We start from the raw sequence: 12,725 nt of genomic DNA on the forward strand, positions 1-12,725 counted from the left end.
GCGACCGTAGTGGTCGCGCGGTTCCAGACTGAGGCGCCTAGAACCGCTCGGCCGCGCCGGCCGGCCGTAATAGCGTCAACGACCTCTGATTTGGTTTTAAATATCCCAATAAGCACCCAAAAAAATTGTATAGACGATAAAAAGTAAATTCAAACAGTACAGCTTCGAATTCAGGTAATGCTTTTAAGAAATGTCATTTGTAATGTGTGAGACACGTATTTATTAATACTGAAAGGCCAATCAGAGTGTTTTTGAGTACACTCCTTTACAAGAGGCTTTAGTGTCTTCACAGTAGAAAAGGAAATTGTTAGTGAAAATGATCTTCAACGGTTAAAGTTAAATAATAAGAAAAATGCTTCAGTAGACTTCTACAGAAATAAGAATTTTAGTGTGTGTGCATCTGCGTCGACGTTTGTGTGGCTCATTTGAAGATAAAAGTGAATAGATGAAACGTTTACTACCTGGTTTGGTTTGGTTTGGTGTGCCGCGCTGTTTCCTGACACACACAACAGTTGAGTATTGCATGTAAAATGGTTCAGCTCGTACCGTACGTATCCCAAGTGGTCGTGCGACTATTAATAGTCTAATGATATTTAAATATAGTATAGGTCATTCTGTAGGTTGCTAATAGTGTTGCGTCCAGGTATGTAAACGACTATATGGAAACCAAATATTATTCAGAAGTTGCTATTTCGCTTTAGGCAAAAAAAAAGGGCTGACTAAAATCTGAGACGTGTTTACTTAGGGAAAAAGCAGATTCGGTGTGGACGGGGCCTTACTCAGTTACCGTTTGTTACTCAGCTCTTTTTTTTAAAATCACGTACACTTTATTTGGAACTAATTGCATATAGCGTTGACAGTAAGGAACAATTATCAAATTTGACTGTTAAGACAATATCTAATTAAAAATTGCTTAGACAAATTGCATTCAAGACTGAAGGCCTTATTGACCAGAAATTCAAATTATTTGTCGGCTGCAGGCCCCAATAGTAATAACTCAAAACCATTTGACAGCTGAAGTCCTAGATAGCAAATTCTTACTAAAATATTATAAAAAAATCATATTAAGAGACAATATCTAATTAAAAATTCTTAAGATAAAATTGCATTCACGGCTGAAGCCCTTATTGACAATCATCACAATCTGATCAAATCAAGAGAGAAGTGGGCCTCAGACAGTGCTCCAAGGATCGACCTGGGAAAGTCGCTCAGTTTCGTAAACGATGAGACCGGCAGCCATTATATTCACTAAACCGGATGGCAACTCAAACTGGTGACAGTTTAAACGCCAGCCAACAGTCTTGCAACATCTACCTAACGTCTGATAACCAAGACAACGATAGAATAACCCAGGCAAGGCAGAACCAGCGGACCGCACTCCGTCTTCAGAATAAATGATAAAAAGGAGTGCGTTGATTCGACTATACTACACGCAGGTAATTCATTACAGCCAATCGCACATCGAATATTTAATCTTATACGTCTGAAGCTTCATCATGTTGAACGAACACATAAGGGTTTCCGGGTCGAAGTGTGTCGGGCAGTTCGGCTGGGACGGAGCAGCAGTGAGGTCGGGCAGCGCGCACATGCCGGGACCGATGGCAGCATGCAGACGAAATTAATTAGCAGTCCATCCAAAGATAGTAGTACCACGGTACTAGATATCGATAACCGCTGCTGCTGCCAGTCGTGGACAGACAACGTTAGCTAACGTAGTGGCGCCAGTGAAACTCCACTATCCCGATTACACGATGCCAACCTACCAGTGGCAACAACGCGAGCCACAACACGGCTCAAAATCTATCCTATTCATCGGCTTCAACGCCTTGCGACTTCCCTTGTTTCTGAGAATGACAAGGAACGTAAACGAAAATTCTTTTCGAGAAAGAAAATGTGAAATGACATGAAAAAATGTGTTTTCGAAAACCAACGTCATGTTGGTAGTTCATAAGACCACTACTGTAACCGGCCGCGGTGGTCTCGCGGTTCTAGGCGCTCAGTCCGGAACCGCGCGACTGCTACGGTCGCAGGTTCGAATCCTGCCTCGGGCATGGATGTGTGTGATGTCCTTAGGTTAGTTAGGTTTAAGTAGTTCTAAGTTCTAGAGGACTGATGACCACAGATGTTAAGTGCCATAGTGCTCAGAGCCGTTTTGAACCACTACTGTACAAAACACACACACACACACACACACACACACACACACACACACACACACACACACACACACACACATATATATATATATATATATATATATATATTGTTGCATACGTTACTCATGTGTAAACCTGCAAACTATAAAAGAGTTAGTGGCTCTTTAAATGGCTGTCAGTCTTTGCATAATTAAGGTGTTCCAATGGGTTTAATTTTAATTTGATATAACGAGTTAAAAGAGTGTCAAATTGGATAAGTGGTTATGTTGTTAGTAGCGCCAGTCTTACACCAGGTACTGAATTCTCTCGTCTCAAACGGTTATTTCTCTACATGAAATCCCATTTAAACGTGATATCAGTTTTGGCATATCAGTTTTGTCTTCAGTAATGATTACCCTGTATACTAATTACGACCAAAATAACTTTATAAACCTATATTAGGCCTACTGAAAATTAATGTATTAATGATCCGTTTCTTTTTCTATGAAATTCTGAAAAAGCCGATTTGTCATGGCGACTGTTAAATAGCTTTCTTTCATTTAATTCACGGATACCAACACTTCTAAACTTTTCACACTAAGGAAGGCCATAGAAGCAGACTGCTTTCCGAATGTACCTCTGACCAAAAAGGAATTATGCTTTCGTAATGAAATATATTCATAACACTTTCCATTCTCCATTTCACCCCCTTGGGGGCTGAATTTGCAAAAACAATAAAACATGTATTTTATATTTCTAACCGAGAAGTCAAATACCAATTTTCATAGACGTAGCTTTAAAAATAATTTCATAATGAAAGGTTTCCATAAAAACTTTCATCCCGTATTTCACCCCCTTAGGAGTGGGATTTCGAAAAATCCCGTTTGTGACGATGCCTGTAGATGCCCTCTCCAAATATCAAATTTTTGTCCTTAGCAGTTTGGGCTGTGGGATGATGAATCAATCAGAAATTTTCCGTTTACATACGGTGATTATAATTAAAGTTAAACTTTCAAAACGCTGTAGAAATAACACCACTGGTCAGAATCGCGTCAAATTGCTACGCAATATTATCGTGGAAGGGGGAAAACGTTTGGCAGAAGAAAGCTGAATTACAAGAATGATGACTGCACTCGTCGCTCTGCAGAAGTTCCGGACACTGAAAGGTTTGAAAAAAGGCGCTAGTCCGGTGACTGCCGTGGGTCTGGAGAAAATGATTCGAAAATTCGACAAGACGGGTTTTTTGGTGTGCAACCTGTTAGAGGGAGGAAACGAATTGATTCGACACAAGTGGAAGCAGTGGCCACAGCAGTGCTGGAGGAGACGGGTGATGGTGTGCAGACGTGTGGTGTATGGAGAACTGCCCGAACATTGGACATACTCGTAAACACGGTGCGTTTTACGAAACATCCTACTTTGCTATCCATTCAAAATTACCCATGTGCACGGATTGCTTCCTGTTGACCTGCAATCAACCTTGCTTTAGAATTTCGTGCTCACATGGAAGTCAACAATGATGGGCCGTGGAAGATTTTGTGGACAGACGAAGCCCACTTCCATGTAACAGAATATGTCAGTACACAGAATCGTCGAATATAGGCAACGGAAAATCCACACACAAATCAACCCGTGCCACTTCACCCTGAAAAGATCACTGTGTGGTGCTAGTTTACGGATTCATTTATCATAGGGCCACAGTTTTTCGAAGAGACAGGTGCTTTCCGTCCTGTTACCTGTAGCGTCACTGGTTAGCGCTATGAGCGTCTTTTGCGCAACCACCTCATTCCAGCTCTCCAACAGCGTGAGTGTGTGCAAGATGGTGCACCTCTGCACATTGAAAATCCAGTTAAGCAGCCGCTGAAGGGCCATTTCGGAAATGCCTGGCCGTCCCGATCACCTTATCTTAACCCCTGTGACTTCTGGCTGTGGGGCTACGCGAAAGATGTTGAGTTCAGCTTTCCGATTGCAAACTTAATCGCATTGAAGGCAGGCATTGCGCAATACATTATGAACGTGAATCCGAAAACACTTCGATCAGTTGTGGAACACGCTGTTTCTCGATTTCAACTTGTTGCAGAAAACGATGGACAGCGTATTGAACATTTTTTGCGTCTGTCACACGGAAATTCATAATCCAATTTGATTTTGATTGATACTTTTTATGCGGTTTTTGGCCTCAGGACAATTAAAAACCGATGTGATCGATGCTTTTTATGCGGTTTTTGGCGTCAGGACAATTAAACCCGATTTTTGCCATCCGATGTGATGTGACCTTGCCGTGGTGGATGGGCTTACATAACTAACAGTATCACACCTGTACACCCACGCACACTGAGTAGTACAGTTTGTTTAACGTCAAACGTACACCTTAGGCATTGTTGTATGATTCATTTGTCAGTTTTAGTCGACCACTATTAAATTATGATGTTTACAGCGCCATCTATTGCTACGTTTTGTAACTATTTTTCTTCTGCTATACGTCTTCCCCCTCCTGCGATAGTATTCCGTTGAAATTTGACGTCATTCTGACAAGTGGTGTTATTTCTGCGGCGGTTTGAAAGTTTAATTATAATCACCCTGTATATTGAAACACATGCAGGATGGTCATAAATAGTCTGAAAAGATTGTAAGGGTGTTGCAGGGTAGGCTAATAATAGTTAAGAAAAAAATTCCACACGTTGTACCATTTCCAAGATAATTAGCATTGAAGTTAGTCAATCAGGCCTTTGCCGGTGCAAATTCAAGCGGCCCGCTACAGACGTTTCGCCAGACGAATTCTTCGTTTGGTTTCCTAAAACCGAACAAGAGAGCGACACCGAAATTAGACATGGAACGATAATAAGGTGCATGGGGGCTTAATTAAAATGATAGGATTAATATTAATGAATAAATGCAATAATTTTAGTAGCTGTGTGACCGGTTACGAAGTCTCGTAACCGGTTGGCCCTGACTAGTATTAGCACGCAATCTGACTGCATAAAATAAAAATAAAAAATGACAAGGAATTTCCATTAACACAATTGATTAATTAAGTCCCCTGCAACTATGAAAGCTACGAAACAACAAAGCACAAGTGTAACTGTTCTGTGTGGGATAGTGTGACTCAACGCACATGTATCTGGGTCGGTTCTTTCTCAATACGACAAAATATTTTAAACACCATTTACAATGAACTAATTGAAAAACCAGAGATACGATAACTGCACATAGAAAGCAGAATTACAAGTCTAATAGATGAACACGAGCCAGATGCTTTGTTGACTGTAACTGTGAGCAAAAGGGATTGTTATTACAGAAAACTGTAATACGTTTTTACCTCATTATATATTGACGAAAATATTCCATTACAAAAATAGTTCAAATGGCTCTGAGCACTATGGGACTTAACATCTGTGGTGATAAGTCCCCTAGAACTTAGAAATACTTAAACCTAACTAACCTAAGGACATCACACACATCCATGCCCGAGGCAGGATTCGAACCTGCGGCCGTAGCGGTCACGCGGTTCCAGACTGACGCGCCTAGAACCGCACGGCCACACCGGCCGGCATTCCAATACACCAGCATCATAAATCAAAAGCCAGTCTCCTTTCTCAAATATATTCTGACAATTGCAACTTCTTCCATCTATACATTACACCAACCGAACAGCGTCTACTCTCTCGCCCAACACAACAACAACTGCCCTTGAAATCCTCTGAACTACTACTGCCCAGTGGAGGCGGCGGAATAATAATCTTTGGCGCAATCTCTGGTGCTGTGACTCAGTGCAGCCACCTTTCAAGGGATCAAACCCGAGCCGAAGGCTGAAAAGTCTCGTGCAGCACCGCCGACGCTAGGAGAACAACTGGCACTAATTGTATCACACACTTAAGGGTGACTTGAGGGATACAAAAGTAAATGCAGACCATCGCGACGCATGGGAATCAATTCAGAATTGTGTGTAGTAGAAACACCTAACTGGAGAACCGCCATTAACGCCCTCCGCCCGCAGGGAAAGGAATTGTAGTTCCTTTTCAATCCCCCCCCGTACGGTTAAGTAATAAGTCTCGAAACGATTCGCAAGTTATTATGTAGAATAACAACACGCGGAAGTAAAACAATTTTCCGCGTCGCCTCCCCCTGTCCGCACCCCGGCCACGTAAGACAGCGAGGGGGCGCTGTGTGCAGAATCGGCTCCCGCTTCCCACTGGAGCACAATGGGCGACGACCGGCGCAGCAGCCTGCCGCGGAGTACAATTACTGCGCGACTAGGCGGGCGCACCCCGCGCCTCGGCGCGCGGCGCTACACGGCGCGCAACGCGCCGCCGTCTCGCCGCTGTTTTGTTCGCCGGTGACAATGGGCACGGCCGGGCGGCTGGCGGGCATCGATCCGCGCGCTGTCCCTCGCCGTCGCTTCTTCTGTCGCAGCAATCATCGCGCGATTGCTGCTGCCGATGGCAGTGCTCCGTACGATACACGCAGACCGGCTGTCACAGCTGCTGCGTATAAAAACATGTGTGCGACACTTTATTCTTGACATCAAAACGTTACAAGTTCACAGAAACATGGGTATGAAAAGCCTTCATAAAGGGTATAAGGCAGAAAATCCTATAAAGTTTGGTCTTAAATTGAATTACACTACTGGCCATTAAAATTGCTGCACCACGAAGATGACGTTTTACAGACGTTAGTCGAGCAGTCTAAGGCGCTGCAGTCATAGACTGTGCGGCTGGTCCCGGCGGAGGTTCGAAACCTCCCTCGGGCATGGGTGTGTGTGTTTGTCCTTAGGATAATTTAGGTTCAGTAGTGTGTAAGGTTAGGGACTGATGACCTTAGCAGTTAAGTCCCATAAGATTTCACACGCATTTGAACATTTTTTTTTGCTACAGACGCGAAATTTCACCGACAGGAAGAAGATGCTGCGATATGCGAATGATTAGCTTTTCACAGCATTCACACAAGGTTGGCGCCGGTGGCGACACCTACAACGTGCTGACATGAGGAAAGTTTCCAGTGGATTCCTCATACACAAACAGCAGTGGACCGGCGTTGCCAGGTGAAACGTTGTTGTGATGCCTCGTGAAAGGAGGAGAAATGCGTACCATCACGTTTCCGACTTTGATAGAGGTCGAGATGTAGCCTGTCGCGATTAAGGTTTATCGTAACGCGACATTGCTGCTCGCGTTGCTCGAGATCCAATGACTTAACAGAATATGGAATCGGTGGGTTCAGGAGGGCAATCCGGAACGCCGTGCTGGATCCCAACGGCCTCGTATCACTAGCAGTCGAGATGACAGGCACCTTATCCACACGGCTGTAACGGATCGTGCAGCCACGTCTCGATCCATGAGTCAACAGATGGGGACGTTTGCTAGACAACAACCATCTGCACGAACAGATCGACGACGTTTGCAGCAGCATGGACTATCAGCTCGGAGACCATGGCTGCGGTTACCCTCGCCGCTGCATCACAAACAGGAATGCCTGCGATGGTGTACTCAACGACGGACCTGGGTGCACGAATGGCAAAACGTCATTTTTTCGGATGAATCCAGGTTCTGTTTACAGCATCATGATGGTCGCATCCGTGTTTGGCGACATCGCGGTGAACCCACATTGGAAGCGTGTATTCGTCATCGCATTACTGGCGGATCACCCGGCGTGATGGTATGGGGTGCCATTGGTTACACGTCTCGGTCACCTCTTGTTCGCATTGACGGCACTTTGAACAGTGGACGTTACATTTCAGATGTGTTACGACCCGTGGCTCTACCCTTCATTAGATCCCTGCGAAACCCTACATTTCAGCACGATAATGCACTAGTGCACGTTGCAGGTCCTGTACGGGCCTTTCTGCATACAGAGAATGTTCGACTGCTGCCTTGGCCAGCACATTTTCCAGATCTCTCACCAACTGAAAACGTCTTGTCCATGTGGCCGAGCAACTGGCTCATCACAATACGCCGGTCACTACTCTTGATGAACTGTGGTATCGTGTTGAAGCTGCATGGACAGCTGTACCTGTATACGCCATCCAAGCTCTGTTTGACTCAATGCCCAGGCGTATCAAGGCCATTGTCACGGCCAGAGGTGTTTGTTCTGAGTACTGATTTCTCATGATCTATGCACCCAAACTGCGTGAAAATGTAATCACATATCAGTTCTAGTATAATATATTTATCCAATGAATACCCGTTTAACAACCGCTTTTCTTCTTGATGTAGCAATTTTAATGGCCAGTAGTGAAGTGGACGATTCGAAGCCGTCCCACCAGACACTCTGGGGCTATAATGGCACTGAAACTGTGGATGACACAGAAAAAGACAGGAACACTAAACTTCTTTTTCTAAAACTTTCACGCAGGCTGAACGCACTGTAGTATCTCCTTTAAATTGTCACACGAGTGACAAAATGGCTAATGGCGAAATAAGTCACCCTGGGGTACAAAACAAATGAAATCGCTCAGCTACAGTTGTAAAACTACTATAGACTACTGTAGGAAGCGTAGTCTACAGTAGTCTTCCAGGCAGCTTTAGCCATTTAACATCATACCTGCGCCAGCCGCTGAGGCCGAGCGGTTCTAGGCGCTTCAGTCCGGAACCACGTGACTGCTACGGTCGCAGGTTCGAATCCTGCCTTGGGTTAGTTAGGTTTAAGTGGTTCTAAGTCTAGGGGACTGATGACCTCAGATTTTAAGTCCCATAGTGCTTACAGCCATTTGAACCATTTTTGAACATCATACCTGCATTACCTGTGTGTTAGGTGTGTTGCATACCTATCGGATGCTGCCTTATAACGACCACATTGTTTACATATGCTATCAGTGTCTTACTAGATTCCCCTAAAAACCGGAAGTATTCAACTGTCTAGAAACTGAGTGAGAATATAAAGAGGGCCAGTTAACTGACGAAACATATTTGTTCTACATAGTTTCCCTGCTGCCTTCACTTAATATAAACAGTATTTAAAGCATAACTGAAATTATCGATGTTTAATTCAGCGTTCATTCGAAAATTGTTGATGTTCAACATGAAACAGATGGATGTTATAGTAAAAATAAAGGGAACAATACTGATTTATCGTATAATTTAGAAATAGCAAATTCCTCAACAAAAAGATAAAATAAAAAACCGCAGAGAAACAATATATCAAACATAGTTTCAACATTTCGAAGACATTTCTGTTATTCATAAACAACTTTGGCATTTATCAATCATGGAAAGAAACTCTTCCCTTAGATCATGATGAAGAACGTTCTATTCAGTACAAAATAACATCAGTAACTACATATATTTTTTATCTTTGTGTGTGTCAATAGTACTTGCGTCAAAAGTAACTACATTGATTACATAAAAACGCAGAAGTTATCCGACCAATTTTTATTTGTTATAAAAAGCTATATATATTCTTTAAGGCTGAAAAGTATGCAATGGACTAAAATTTCATGGACTAACATTCCATAAGAGAAATCGTCGGTTTCCAGTTTCTCTCTTACACATTCATTTATGTTTTCTTCCCTATCAATGGTATCTACTTCCTTTCTTTTTCCTTTTTTTGTGGATCTTCTGACTGTTTTGGTGCGGCCCGCCACGAATTCCCCTCTGTGCCAACCTCTTCATCTCAGAGTAGCACTTACAACCTACATCCTCAATTATTTGCTGGATGTATTCCAATCTCCGTCTTCCTCTACTGTTTTTACCCGCTACAGTTCCCTCTAATAGTATGGGAGTCATTCCCTGATGTCTTGACAGAAGTCCTATTATCCTGCCCCTTCTCTATGTCAGTGTTTTCCACATATTCCTTTCCTCTCCGATTCTCTTGGCCAGGAATGCCCCTTTTGCCAGTGTTAGTCTGCTTTTGATGTCTTCCTCGCTCCGTCCTTCATTAGTCATTTTGCTGCCTAGGTAGTAGAATTCCTTAACTTTACCTACTTCGTGGCCGTCAATCCTGTTGCTAAGTTCCTCGCTGTTTTCATTCCGGCTACTTCACATTACTTTCTTCTTTCTTCCTTTTACTCTCAGTCCATATTCTGTACTTATTAGACTGTTCACTCCATTCAGCAGATCATGCAATTCTTCTTCACTTTCACTCAGGATAGCGATGTCATCAGCGAATCGTATCATTGATATCATTTCACCTTAATTTTAATTCCACTCCTGAAAATCTTTTATTTCCGTCACTGCTTTTTAGATTTAGAGATTGAAAAGTAGAACGGAAAGATTAAATCTCTGTCTTACTCTTTTTAATGCGAGCGCTTCATTCTTGGCCGTCCACTTTTGTTATTCCCTCTTGGCTCTTGTACATGTTTTACATTACCCGTCTCTCCCTATACCTTACCGGTATTTTTCTCAGAATCTCGAACATCTTGCACCATTTTACATTGTCGAACGCTTTTTCCAGGTCGACATCCTATTAACGTTTCTTGATTTTTCCATAGTCTTGTTTCCACTATCAACCTCAACGTCACAATTGCTTCTCTGGTCCCTTTACATCTTCTAAAGCGAAACTGATCGTCATCTAGCAAATCCTCAATTTTCTTTTCAATTCTTCTATATATTATTCTTGTCAACAACTTGGATGGATGAGCTGTTAAGCTGAATGTGCGATAATTCTCGCACTTGTAAATTCTTGCAGTCTTTGGAATTGTGAGAATGATATTTTTCCGAAAGTCAGATGGTATGTCACCAGACTCATACATTCTACACACCAACGTGAACAGGCGTTTTGTTGCTACTTCTCACAATGATTTTAGAAATTCTGATGGTATTAATCTATTCCTTCTCCATTATTTGATTTTAAGATCTCCAAAGCTCTCTTAAATTCTGGTTCTAATACTGGATTCCTTATCTCTTCTAAATCGACTCCTGTTTCTTCTTCTATCAGATCAGACAAATCGCCCCCTTTACAGAGGCCTCCAGTGTACTCTTTCCATCTATCCGCTCTGTCCTCTGCATTTAACAGTGAAATTACCGTTGCACTCTTAATGTTACCACCCTTGCTTTTAATTTCACCGAAGGTTGCTTCGACTTCCTCGTACGCTGAGTCAGTCCTTCCAATAATCATTTCTTTTTCAATTTCTTCAATTTTTCTAGCAGCCATTTCGTATTAGCTTCCCTGCACTTCCTATTTATTTCCTTTCTCAGCGATTTGTATTTCTATATTCTTGAATTTCCCCGAGCACTTTTATATTTTCTTATTTCATCGATCAACTGAAGTATTTCTTCTGTTACCCATGTTTTTTCGCAGTTACCTTCTATCTACCTATGTTTTTCTTTCCAACTTCTGTGATTGCCCTCAAAGAGGCCTTCAGTGTACTCTCTTCACCTATTCGCTCTGTCCTCGGCATTTAACAGTGAAATTACCGTTGCAATCTTAATGTTACCATCCTTGCTTTTAATTTCACCGAAGTGTTTTGACTTCCTACAAGCTGAATCAGTCCTTCCAACAATCATTTGTTTTTCGGTTTCTTTGCAGTCTTCATACGGCCATTTCGTCTTACCTTTCTTACACTTCGTACTTATTTCATTCCTCAGCGACCGGTATTTCTGTATGCCTGAATATCCCTGAAAAGTTTTGTACTTCCTTCTTTCATCCACGAACTGAACTACTTGTTCTGTTAGTCGTGGTTTCTTCGCAGTTATCTTCTTTGCGCCTACGTTTCTCTTTCCAACTTCTGTGTTTGTCCTTTTTAAGGATGTGCATTCCTCTTCAACTGTACTGCCCACTGAGCTATTCCTTATTACTTTATCTATACTCTTACAGAACTTCAAGCATGTCTCGTCATCCCTTAGTACTCCTGTATCCCACTTCTTTGTGTACTGTTTCTTCCTGACCAATCTCTTGAACTTCAACCTACTCTTCATCACTACTACTTTGTGATCTGACTCTATATCAGATCCTGGATACGCCTTACTATCCTGAATCCGATTTTGAAATCTTTGTCTGACGATGATGTAATCTAACTGAAATCTTCTCGTACCATCCGGTTTGTTCCAAGTACATCACCATCTCTTGTGATTTTTTAACAGAATATTCGGTATTTCTTGCTGAAATTTATTACAGAACTCACTTAGTCTTTCTTCCCTCTGATTCTTGTCCAAGGTCATATTGTCCTGTAATCTTTTTTTCTACTCCTTCCCCTACAACTGCGTTTCAGTCCCCCATGACTATCAGATTTTCATCTTTCGTTATGTACTATATTACTCTTTCAGTATACTCATATACTTTCTCTATCTCTTCATCTTCAGCTTGCGACGTCGGCATGTATACTTGGACTACCGTTGTCTGTGTTGGTTTGCTGTCGATTCTGACAAGAACCACGCTATCATTCTGTGTCCTACCTTTCTATCCATAACGAATCCTACTTCAGTTATAGCATTTTCTGCTGCTGTTGATATTGCCCTGTACTCATTTGACCAGAAATCTGTCTGCTTTCCATTTCACTTCACTGACTCCTACTACACTACGTTTTTCATATTAAGTGCATTGTGCTGCCACCTACGGCCAGGTACTTCATATGAGCGACCTCAGCAGTCATTAGACATAGTGAGAGAGTAGAATGGGGCGCTCCGAGGAACTCACGGACTTCGGACGTGGTCAGGAGATTGG

The sequence above is a fragment of the Schistocerca piceifrons genome, chromosome 5, assembly GCF_021461385.2.
Source record: "Schistocerca piceifrons isolate TAMUIC-IGC-003096 chromosome 5, iqSchPice1.1, whole genome shotgun sequence".
Taxonomy (NCBI): domain Eukaryota; kingdom Metazoa; phylum Arthropoda; class Insecta; order Orthoptera; family Acrididae; genus Schistocerca; species Schistocerca piceifrons.